This window comes from Petromyzon marinus, chromosome 24 (assembly GCF_048934315.1).
Source record: "Petromyzon marinus isolate PM22_M1 ecotype Great Lakes invasive population chromosome 24, UKy_Petmar_22M1.pri1.0, whole genome shotgun sequence".
NCBI lineage: Eukaryota > Metazoa > Chordata > Hyperoartia > Petromyzontiformes > Petromyzontidae > Petromyzon > Petromyzon marinus.
In genome coordinates this window covers 14,898,580-14,911,790 of record NC_133690.1, presented here as the reverse complement: position 1 = coordinate 14,911,790, position 13,211 = coordinate 14,898,580, and the positions used below count along the sequence as shown (strand labels likewise).

The following is a 13,211-nucleotide window of genomic DNA, read 5'->3' as shown; positions in this document are numbered from 1 at the left end:
ATGAATGCGAAATGTCACACCATCCGTCACCCTATCGGCTTGCATTGAATTACAAACAAAATTCCAGGCTGGGAATAGAGCCATGACTTTTGATGTCCTTCGGTGATGCCTCCTTTGTTTGCAAATAAACTTTGTAATTTATTTAAAAAAATCATTATTTCACACGCTGAGAAAAGCGCCAACACACACACGCACATTTAACTCACACGTTTAAATTTGGCACGTTGCCACTATCAATTGGGAATTTTGTTCCCGTGTGATTAAGTGTCGTATCAGTCGTGATTTCACGAGACCGTCACGCCCAGAAAACCGCCTCGTCAATTTGGAAGGAAATTGCCGGCACGAGGCACGCTGCCTGTCTTGAGAGAAAGCGTGCATTTGAATGGGTCCCATTACCGGCTATGATCCGGGTCTGTTGTAGGAGAGTGGAATGATGCTTCTTGCCGCTGGACACAAACGGAGCTTGGCTCTCAAGCAGGCCAAACGTATACAGAACGATGATTCACCTCCCCCCACCAAGTGATTCAGTGCATGGTTGCAATAGAGGGGTCATGGTCCAAGTTAAATATATGCCGGATGTGTTTTTAACATTGTAGTGAATGTTAGTGATCACTTGATCGCTGCGGGTATCGCATCAAAGCCGTTACGTACAGCACACACGAATTAAAACGCATTGATTCTTGTGCACGATGTTCCATGCACCTAGTGTGATGAACAAGCGATACTAACCCCGATTAAACGACGCATCGTTAAATATATTACGCACACGTGAATGACCGTTAGGTTAGCAGAGGGATGTGTAGGGATAGCCTTTTTTTTTCTCCTGCCACTCCAGATCTTCATTTTATAGCATACTTAATGGATTGCACTACCACTGCTCGGGGCATTTATATTTGGGGCCGTCCATAAATGACGTCACGCACCTAGGGGGGGGGGGGTCAGACATTTGTGACGATTTGTGATGGGGGGGGGAGGTTGAGAAATGTGACGTCACATCAAAATGCGCAACTTTAATTAAATATAGACAACACGTTCTACTTAATTAAATATAATTTTTAATAAATGTTTTCTCCTACAACATCAGAGTGCAGCGCCACATTAAATACGCACTACAATGACAATAGTTTAAAGCGATTTGAAGTATGTTTTTTTTTTTGGGGGGGGGGGCAGAGCTTTGTGACGTCATATTTGAGAGGGGGGGGTCTGACTTTTTGTGACGCCGTGTGAAGAGGGGAGGGGGGTCAAAAATCGTCCAAAATCGCGTGACGTCATTTATGGACGGCCCCTTAGACAAAGTGGTCTAACCATTTGGACATCCATAATACAGGTTTTATCGGGGTTAGAACGCTTAAATATAACTGTGCCGTTAAACTCGCCACCACGCGACACAGCTAATTAGTCAGGTTCATCACGTAAACAGAACGTGTAAATTATTTTACTAGTACAACATTTACAATCCGAGTACGACGTTTCGCCAGTAATTACAACTGGTTTCATCAGTGCGACAGCCAGATTTGTGGAGAAATGGCAAGCATTTGCACATGCTTACCATAGCGTGACAATCGTTGTATATTTCCCCCACACTTATTAGAGATTGCGACTCGCAATGCAAGTGGGGGTGGCTTCTTTCCTACTCTTTGGTTCTATTCGGTAAAGTCACGTAGGTAAAAAATAAAACAACAAAAATCACGACGTTTCGGCCACAACACAAGTGGCCTTCATCAGGTGAAGGGACCAGACTGCCTCGAGGACAGCGCTGGAGTGAAACACAGCCAAGCTCAGACCGCGACCTTTAAGCTGTGTGAGAGGAATTAAGGTGCCTTGACAAAGGAATTAGCATAAAATGTAGCATTTAATTGGCGGACTTAGCATGATGAACGGTGTATAGGGGGTGAACATGTGCAGGCCGGCGAGGGGGGGAGGGGTAGTTTACATATTGATGGTGTGAAAAGGAAATTTTAAAGAAGCTGCGAAAGTTTGGGGTACCACTACTTGAAAAAAATATATACTGTACCATTGAAAATTAGTTTAATGTTTGGTTCGATTTAGAACATCTTTCCAATGGTTGCTTAATTTGAAACCATTTTCTCGGTTGAAATAGTGTCTGTGTTTGTAAATCTGAATTGCCTCTTTCCTGTTGTGATGAGTCCACTGTTGCACCGATGAGGAGTATTGTATTTGCACGTGACAAAAGAGATAGGCACTGTCTTCCTTGGTTCTTTCGGTAAAGTCACCACGTAGAATGAGAATAAAATAATAAAATAAAACAATAAAATTCTCACGACGTTTCGGCCGCAACACGAGTGGCCTTCTTCAGGTGAAAGGAACAGCCTGTCGGGACGACAGAGCTTGCACGTGCGGCATTTTGATGTGATCTCATTAGCACAGAAAATCAAGACCGCACAAGCCAAGTAACTCTGTCGTCCCGACAGGGTGTTCCTACCACCTGAAGAAGGCCACTTGTGTTGTGGCCGAAACGTCGTGAGAATTTTCTTGCTTTATTTTATTATTTTATTCTCATTCTACGTGGTGACTTTACCGAAAGAACCAAGGAAGATGAATCCTTGCAGTCACGAAAGCTTTAAATCGAAAGATAGGCACTGGTTTAAAAAAAAAAAACGTACTGCAATATCGCCTCTTCCCTTCTCTCTGATGTCGAGCAGCAGTATGGTCGTTTTTTCTCTTTTTTTATTTGCATGCTCCTTTCATATATCAAGCCTTTCCGTTCATTAGCATGCCCGGGTACTCCTGCTATTGCATCGCTAAATCCTGCAGATTGCACGTGCGGCATTTTGATGTGATCTCATTAGCATAGAAAATCAAGACCGCACAAGCCATGTAAAAAAAAACAACATTACTTATTGACATTTACAATTGACCAACAAATAGAGGCATTTTCAAAGGGCAACATTTTTCAAATTTACGACCGTCACGAATTGAACGTTACATTTTGCAGGAGTGCTGCAACGCGGCAGGCATTGCTGCGATGTAGAGCATAACATATAGTTACGTTAAATGTGATTTTTAAAAAAATATTAATTGACAGTTATTTTTCATTCCACTGCTGGATGAAGGCTTCTCCCCCCCCCCCCCCCCCCATACTGTCAGTGCGGATTGCTAAACAGCAGGACCGAAATCACTCGCCACTGACATCTGCCCTGGCTGTAAAGTGAAATCAGGTTGTTGGGTTCGCAGCACAGTGTGCTATGGCCACCGTGACACCACTCCGCCAGGTATATGTTACATATTCCGAATATTATTTTTTGGCATTTTATTTTACAAAAATTATATTTCCAGTCACGCGAACAGGATTTGTTTTTTATTGCATGTAATGGGCTCACATTATCCCTACCGTTCGCGGCAATGCAAAAATATCAAACGGATTCACAATCGGATTGATTCTCGACACTGCATTGAGACGATTCATCAACTCCTAGTGGGAGCGATTTTTGCACGCACGAACCTCGCATTGAATGTCCCCATAGCCTCCGAATGTATTAGTTAGTCACACTTCCATTCTGCAAGTGAGTAATTACTATTATTACCTCTCTTACATTATGTACCAGCACCAGGGATTCATTTAGACACCAACGCATTTAAATGATAGCTCTTTGGATTTTTATCGTAGGAGACCGTGGTGAGTCTCAACAAAGTAGACTCTATGTAATTATGCATTTGGTAATCAGTGAAAATAAATATTTGATTTATTTATTTCCTAATTTCAATTGTGTTTTTAGCACGAGACTAAGAATCCATTCGGGACCCCCACGGAGCATTGTGCTTCGTGTGTCAGAGAAAAGCTGCAGAAGAGAATTTCACGGGGGACTTCTCAAAATAAAAACCCACAGCAAGTGGCCTTTGTATCCTTTACACAGTAGGGGGCACACTTCCCCACACACTTTGCACATAGTGGTTAAACCATATATTTAAAAAAACAATATCATGCCTGGAATTTGGCCTACTTAAGTGCAAAACAAATTAACCGTGATGGATTTTGTGTGTTTGTGAAGTCATTGCACGCGTAATCGGTGGCTGAAACCTGGATTTAAACCCATATTTTTCGTGGTGCCAGCTCAACTCTCTCACCACAAGCTCAGACTTTATTTCAGCTGTAAGGCCCCATTGAGCTAAACAGCTCTGTGACGAGGACGACCACAGTCCCAGATTGTCGGGAGCTACAGGACATTTCGAGGTGCGAATGTGCAAACAAACAAGCGCAAAAACAAATACAAACAAGATTTCACACGACTTACTAGCCATCCGGCTACCTCAGCATTCATTGTCTCACTATATATACACTAATAACAATCAGCTTGGCACAGACTCGGCTTGGAATCGGCAAACGCTGGACCTGCACCAAGTCACCTCTTGAGCTAATTTCTCCTGCTAAGTCATCCATGCATGGTTTCTGCAGGCCCCTGCATATTTTATTTAAGGTTCCGTTTGGATCCTTCGCAAAGTATGTCCTTACGGGCCCCACAAACACCGCATTTTTCCGCTGACCTTGCTCCGAGAAAAAGGCACGTATATAAAAAAAAAATCACATTTCTTTTGTTTAATTTCCGTTTTATTTGATTTTATTTTTTTTTGCTGCAGATTAACATTTCATGGATTCCTCACATGAATCATGCTTATTTCGGCGCAGTGTGCGGTTTTCCAGAAAGTCACCGCTGCATCGTGAGTCATGCTGCATTTCATGGTGCTACCCAGAGAAACGTCAACATGACTTACTGGCTGGTACTACCCTCCTCTGCCACTGATAGTATTTTGTTGGGCAAATTCCACTGTGCATTTGCGGGTACAAATAACAGTTGGACTAACTAATGGAAATAAACAACCTGCGTTGACCAGCGTGGTGAAGTATAGTGAAAAAAAAACCCCATGACCGATACGGCCATCCGGGAGGCCTTTAGCCAGCAGTGGATTCGCAAAGGGCTTTGCTTGCACACATACACGTGTACCTTTGCAAGTCTGTTTGTGAGGAGCCAGTTTCGTACTGCCTGCCTCAGTTGCTTTCTCTACGGAGTTCCAACAAGTGCTTTTAGGGATTGCACATTGTCAGTCCAGCTGTAGCTAGCTGTGTGCCAAAACAATACGGCTGTTGTTATGGTTATAGATGGATACGTGTGTTGTTGTTATTGTTGTTGTTGTCATCGCCGTACCAGGCAAAGGACATCCGCTGCTTTGATCTCCCGCATTGTACAAAGGTCATCATGCATTTACATTGAGAGTAAAGCCATGGAGGGCAGCGGCATGAGTGATGGGCTGATAAGCATGCGTGTCAGCACCTGTGTCACTCGCGCGCGAGTTTCTTGTCATCTCCCGCTGAGTGAAAAGGCTCCGCGCTTCGCTCGCATTTGTATCTCGCCGCCATATACGAACAGCCGCGCACGTGTCCCACATTTTTGTCCTTCCTGATGTGACGAAAACCCAATGCAACGATAATATAATCACCGTGTTCACACAGCTTATGAGGGGCACTTTTATTCACCCTATTTTTAAGCGAAAGCTGTGGGTGTTTCTTGCCATCTGCAGAATGTATTGTGTTCAGGAAGACAAATTTTCGTCTCGTTGTTTACAATCATCTTCCTGAGTACAGGTCTCCAAAGTAATACATGGCCATCCAGAGGATGGAAGACCACCATTACGAGCCGTCCAGAACAATCTTCCAAAAGTCATCTCTCCACAACTGCAGAATCAGAATCTTTATTCATCCAGGGGAAATCAGACGAGCTACTGAGCTCTTTTCAACAGATGTCCAGCAGGGGCGAGTCACAAATTTACAACAAATAAACAATGCAATTTAAAGCAACGCATTCGTGAATCATTTTGAACACAGTTCACCACAACCACATATGCCCACCTAGAGAACAGAAGCTGACCAGCATCACCACCCATTCAGAATTCATTCAGCTAGAAGACATCTCACTCCAATTTAGAGCAGGACTTGCATTATCATCATCTTCTGGAAGACAGCTCTCCATACTCATACCGTATTCTCTTGATGACAAAACTGATTTTTTTTTATTACCTCAAAGTTTGAGGTGTGCCTTGCTTTCCAGAGCATATTATAACTAGGATGCTATGGTATTATCATTATTATTTTATCCTCCCTGCCCACAGTGTCTAACCGGATTGGTGGCGTGGCACTTTAAGCCAGGGCATTAATGTCGTTGGCACCAGCCCGAGATGTGCCTCGTTGGCGAGATGTTAACACCCTCGCCTGGTATGCAGGAAGTCGTCGGTTCCATCCCGACCCTGACGCCTGCTGCAAATTTGGAGTTTGCGTATCTCTCTTACCGTAGTGGTGGCGTGGATTTTTCTCCGGGCCCTCCGGTTTCAACCTCCACATTTAGAGTATTGGGCTGCTATAAATTTCCACGTGGTCATAAGCTCACTTCGTCGAGCTATCGCTTGTGATTGCCAGATCGCTTCTGAAAAAAAGAGCCGTGTAGCTCAGTGGGGCTTGCCTGGTAAAATAAAAAAAATAGTTTACAGTTTTCGTTTATAGATGGAAGACGACTGCTGTCTGTCTGACCCCCCACCCCCCAGGCCCCCACCAGAGCCGATGCGTTCACGCACCATGGCTTTACTACCGATAGCCTCCACGTTGTCAGTCCAGACTGACGTGCTTCTAAAACAATACAACAATGCGGAGTGATGGCAGTGCTCCCGTCGTGCGTCTTGTCTGGCTTCGAGTGGAGCGGCGTTGGGCTTAGCTCGGGAGGCGAGGGTCACGCTCCGTGCTTTGTTTCAGCCGACACGGTCCGGAACGCGGTTCCGGGAATTTGTTGCGGCACGCTACATCCATCATCTCGTATTATTTTTACCTATTTAAATGTTTAAAACTTTTCATTTTATTATTATTATTATCTTCTTCTTCTTCTGTACCTTTTCATGCATTCATTTATACATCTGTTCATAGATTACAGTATAGAAAATGTAGGGTACGATAATATAGGATTATTATGTGTCAGCACACCTGCTGTATTCCGGCATGGGATCTATGAGCAAAAGGTGTCTCCGTGCAACGGCCCGCTGGCGGGTTTTTTCCCTGCTTCCCTGGGAGTGGGGAAGGGGGGGTTGGGGCGCAAGGTGTAATTACACCTTTTGCTCCGAGTCACCGTGCAGTCACCTCCTTCCCGTACCCAGCACCCCCTGGTGCTCCATCGCAGCCAAACAAAACTCCCATCAGCTTCCCCTCCTCGGCCGCTCCGTGCCGCGTCCCTTCCTCCCAGAAGGCTTCATTCCTGGCTTTCGGATGCAGGTCACGCCTCCGTCTGTTTCCAGCCCTTGGCTGCCAACTCCCTCCTCCCCCCTTTGTCTCTATTTCCCACGTCCACCACCTACCCGCTCGTCCATTTCGCTTTCCCAATCCTCAGGGCTTGATTCCCTTTGGCTGCCAACTCCCTATGTATGCCCTCCGACATGCCGCCTTGTACGTACGTACTGTATATCTATGGGACCTTTTTTCCCAGTATCAAAGTAATGAAAAGATAATAATAATAATAAAAGGTTTTACCCCTTTCTGATAATAACACAGGAGGTGTTAAGATGTTCAAACACCAAATGGAGGCACCCCTACACATATTTGTGGCAATGCATGCTCTGGTAATTATGTATGCATTGTCTAACACTGGTGAGAGAAGGCCATGAAGAAGGCTGTCTCTGGCGTAGGCCAATCAGTTTCAAAGACAATGCGTATAATTATCTTAGCATGCCTGTTTGTGTGTTGAACTTCTTTCGCACCGCACGTAGCCAACCCAAATCGCCGTCCGCCACCGTCTGGCTCGTCCATCAAACCTTCCACATTCCTCCCTTCTCCTGGCACCTCTCGATTCCCCCTCTGCTCCGTTCTGGCCCCAAATCCCCAGCGCTGCTGACGGGCCCTGCCACGCACCTGCTCTGGTTTGGGGGGGGGGGGCTGCTTCGCCCACGTTGTGCACAGCCAGTGTGTCACTGTCTCTCGGGATAACTTGATCTGGGCCGGTCGATATCTTGCCATGACCTTCCATTAAAGGTCAGGGTTTCCGTCGCAGGGGGTGCTAATTGCTGAGCGTGACAATCGATTAATTTGCAGAATGGAGCCAGGAAGACCGCGAATTATTTAATCACGGCGTAGTGGGGACCTAAATTAAAACCAGTTTATTAGTGGGACGTGCTATGAAAAGAAAGACGGTGTTAGATGTGTTCTATTGGAGTTATCGTCGTTTGTGTGTTTGTTTATTTATTATTCTGGCGAGGTGGTGAAATACTGCGGGTTCCATATATTTCAAACCGCAAGACAACACCGCAGACATTGCCGTTGTCGTCGGCTAATTACGCGTGTAATTATTTAGTCGAACATTGCGGATATTGTGGTGGCACCGTCGAAAATCACTAAGTCAATTGAAAAATCCATGGGGTGCAACTGACCACGTCATGAAGTACATTTATTAGAATTGTACACGAGTGTAGTAACCATCGTTTGAGTATAAAGATACCATGCATAAACATTGCTCTTCAAATATTTTGGAGGGGGGGGGGGGTGGTGGGATGGGGCGGTGGAGGAAAGCAAACCTCTGTTTATAAAAGTAGAATACAATACGATCTGTATTTATATTATATATAATACACATTTATATTATTTGTATTTTAGCAGGTAATGCCCCACTAAGCTATATAGCTCTATTTCACAAGCGACCAGGCCACAAATGATAGCCCAACGAAGTGGTTTATCACGTGGAAATGTATAGCAGCCAAATACTCAACGCATGTTTCTAAATATGGAGGGAAAAACCGAAGGGCACGGAGAAAAATCCACGCGACCACGGGGGGAGAGACATGCAAACTCCATATATACAGCAGGCGTCAGGGTCGGGATTGAACCCATGACCTTCTGTATATCAGGCGAGGTAGTTAACATCTCGCCGAAGCGGCGCCCTTTATTGGTTATCTAACTAATAACCACGGGGAATTGTTCACGAGTAGGACATTCACCCTCGGAGAGATCTTTTAGAATTCACAAATACGGTGTTTTGTTAATTTGTAATGTATCCAATAGCCACTGGGAACCATCCGCTAGGAGAACAGCTTCCAGAGCGTGGCCTCCAGCTCTGCCTTACGGTCATTATTTTGAGCGTATTTACGCCCCCCTAGCCTGTCGTGACCACCGCGGCAACCCAAGGCGGTCTCGACACCAACTCACTCAACGACGAGACCCGGGGGGGGTGGTGGGTGGTGGTGGGTGGTGGGTGGGGTGGGGGGTGGTGGGGTGGTGGGTGGGGTAGAGGTTGTTTGGGGGGTAGTGGGTGGGGTGGGTGGTGGAGTGGGTGGGGTAGTGATGGTGGTGGGTGGTGGTGGGGGTGGTGGGTGGTGGTGGGGTGGTGGGTGGGGGGAGCGACGCTGAAAGATCCTGGTCCCGCTCCGCGTTGACAGGAGCGTGCGCGAGAGAGAAATGTGCCTCCCACCCCACCCGCTCCTCGCAATTTACAATTCCGTTTCTAACGAGCGGGTGCGGCGTCGCGAGAACGTCGCAGCGAGGGCTCCTTACGGCCGCGCTCGTTAGCATCGTCGAGGCTGGGAAGGCCGGGTTGTGTTCCCTCCAAGGTTCAGAAGTGCAAATGAGCCGCCCGACACTAACCTGGGAGCTTCCGCGCAGTCACGCGGCTCTTTTGAACGTGACGCGGTGTGTATCATTTATATACACACACATAGTCATTCATGGCCTTTTATTCCCAATGCATTGCTTGGTGAAGGCCGCTCACTCCCGCCCGCTCGTCTCTCCCCATGCTGTGTGGGTCGTGGGGGTTGCTCCGCAGCTGTCTGCGTGTGGCTTCGGGGTTTGTACCGCGGGCAGAACGTAAGCTACTTCGTTCGGTTTCTGAAGGAGCTCCCCCGTGCGCGGAGCGAAACGTCGGACATCGTGCCGACCAGCAGCGCCGCGGTACGACCTGAAGGCACGTCAGAAAGAGGAGATGTGGGTGTTTTTGTTTGACCATACTTCACCACGCTGGTCGGTGTGTTTTGGTGAACGGTTGGCCCAGGACCAGTTGAGAACTCACTCACCACTGATGTTAGCCGTGGCCAGGAACCAAACGCAGGTGGCCAGGTTCATAAATCAGTGCTAGAGAACCACTATGCCACTGCCAACCCCCAGTATAAACACATAATATAAACATGCATACGAAATGTAATACATAGCATAATATACCCTTGGTGGTTGTGGGAGGTTTGCAATCAGCTGTGGATTGACGATGACTGATTATGATGATGAATGTACCATATAACAAGATCGGGTCGGTTCTTGCTCTCGTTAAAATGCAAGCCTGGTGGGGAGAAAAATAATAATCTTCAAAGGAAAAATAATAAATAACTTGCTCGTGTCCACTGTCAGAGGGCCGTCTCTCATCTCGCGCGCTTGTGATGGCATCGGATACTTCATCAAAAAAGCAGTAGGAAATGCGTACGCCCGTCATTCACAAGTTGCACGCACGGAATAAACCCATTTTAAAAAAAAAACACTGGCCAAGCAGTGGCACAGTTGTCTAACACGCTCGCGACCTGACTTTGATTGCCGGTCATCGCCAACATCAGTGGCGAGTGATATCGGAACCCTCCCTCGATTCCCCCCCCCCCATCCCCACCACTTCACAAATCCACACTGATCCAACGTGGTGAACTAGGGGTCAAGCAATCCCCATGATTGACAGTGTAGGGAGGCTCGGTCAGCATTGAATAGACAAAGGGCTGTGTACTTTTAATTATAATTTATTTCTATTTTATCGAAATAAAAAAAAATCCATCGTTCGTGCTGGTAACTTGTATCGGTTTTCCGAGGATGGTCCTCCTGGGAAATCTGCAAGTCTTCCTGGGACATTAAAACAACAACAACAACACACCGCTCAAGACAATGCTATTCACACGTGGTTCTCCCCTATTCCGTTATTGTGAGATAGTCTTCTTGCCATGATTCGTCACGGTTTCTTTGTATCGCCGTGGTGGTGGCAACCCTCGTTACCAGGCATATGGACACGGCACAGAGACCCCCCCCCCACCACCCCCGGGAGGATCGGACAGTGGAGCTCACGGGAGCCTAGATCTCAAGGAATTGATTGGCTGCTGCAGCATTAATGCCTCGTGGTTTATAGATTTAAAAAAAAAATTCTCTCACAGTTGCCATTGACTTGGTAGGCCCCACCGTTAATGTTTAAAATTAATAACGCGAGGTATTTTTTTGGGGTGGGTTATTTGTAAGTATTTTGTTACATTTTTAATAATTTGTCAAATTAGAAAGATGGACTGTGTGAAGCTCCAAGTGGCCAGCAGTTGCTAAGTCTGTGATATAGCTGAATACATTGTCAATTTATATAAAAAAAAGATTCTCACAGAACTGTTTTGCTGTATATATAAACAATAATAATGGTCATTTGCAGACACTTTCTCAATCCACTGCTGGAGGAAGGCCTCCCATGCCATGTCGGTCATGGTGGATGGTTGGTTATTCGTCACCACGCTGGCTCTGTGAGGTTTCATGAAGGGTGGCGAGACACTGATGTTAGCCGTGGCCTGGAATCCAATCCGAGTAGCCAGGTTCATGGCTCATTGTGCTAATGATTGCACCACCGGTCCACTCATTAATGGTATGTATTTAATTGCTTGGACAATCTTTGCTCATGCAATTAGCAATGGGAAAGAGTAAATATTTGGTAATGCAAACCATTTGCTTACTGCGACCCAATTAGTTTAACTGTAATTTAGGTTCATAATAAGATGAGAATGGCATAGTTAGGGCTATAGAGTCATATGTCACTGCTGTAATATAACATAAAATGTTAATGCAGCTCTACTTTATTATGCAAAAGCTTTTATGAGCGCATTGTTGTGCATTGTAAATTATGAGCTGAAAATGTCATTGTTGTCCAGCGCGAGTGAATGAGATTTCTTTCCGCCAGGAAATTATCAGCATATGTTGTACACCAGGCATTCGTCGAATCTTACAAATGTTTTGGAAAATCGTTTGGTAATCGAAGACAAAAATTCACCGACTCATTTTGAGATGGTACATGCGGAAGAATATTATTTGTATTGCATTTTTCTTTCCTCGTGCTTACCTTTTAACAAAAGGCCACTATTTTTATTGGAAAGACGAACAGGTTAATTTTCAGACGTAGACTGGACCCTCAGCAGGCAGTGCTTAGAGATTGCACAGCAGATGCGCCACCACTCTGGGGAGCTGTGGAAACCGCTAATGAGCCACTAATCAAAATATCCTACTTGCAAATTTACCCGGTGCATTGCAGATTCATGAGCTTGACAGCCGCGACTATATTTAGCATTAAATTGCCGGTCACGTTTCGTCAACTGGATCTGCGCCTTTACAGTTGTCGGTGACGTTCTGGCTTTTAACCACCTAAACGATCGATACCGGAATTTTTTTTTAGCTTTGTGCGGCACCGCACGTCTAGCCGGGGTGCATTTCCTATTGGACGCCGTCGATGCAGGAGCAGGGGAGGGGCGCAGGCCTTGGTAGCAGCAGCAGCAGCAGCGGGATTCCTGATAATTTCATTTCGGATGACAAATGAGCGCCTTCAAGGTGGTGGAGACGGAGAGTCCAGGGTTACTGTGTTACTGGAAGGATAGACGGATGAATTTCGATCGGGGATTCGTAGCGGGGCCAGTTCAAAGCCTTTACACGGTGCTCCAGATACACACGCCCCGCGCACGTAAATGTTAGCCTTCGCTTGAATCTACGCAGAGGGTTCGATTGGTTTGGAGAGAGAAAAGAGCAGCATGGGCCAGAGGGGGGGGGGGGGGGGGGCTTTAGAGGCTGCAGCCTGGAGCCTCGGTTTTTGAGAGACCCCCCTCCCCAAAAAAACATTCACTGATTTATAATGCCTCCAACGCAATCAAACTTTTCCGCTGATTTGTTAATTTAATGTCATAGCATTACTATTTGTGCTACTGCCAATTATGTGCCGAATAAAACAAATGAATTCAATAGTTTTGACTTTTATTTTGTTGTTTCCCTTCAACGTGACTTTACCGAAAGAACTAAGAATATAATTCATATCACATTTAAAAACTGGAACCGAAATGACCGAGATGAATTACGATGGAGTGTTTGGCATTGGGCATGGGTGATGGGAAAACAGAAAAGGGAAGGAATTTAGTTAAACAAAGAGGGGTCTCCCAAAACTATAACAACCCTGGGTCCATATTAAACTTCATCT

The 13,211-nt window shown here is 45.9% G+C and overlaps 1 protein-coding gene across 4 annotated transcripts in view; it reads left to right on the top strand.

Moving 5' to 3' along the window:
• Positions 1–13,211, top strand: part of LOC116945589 (bile acid receptor-like) — a 92,490-nt gene that overhangs the window by 62,383 nt on the left and 16,896 nt on the right. The gene's annotated exons all lie outside the window — the stretch shown is intronic.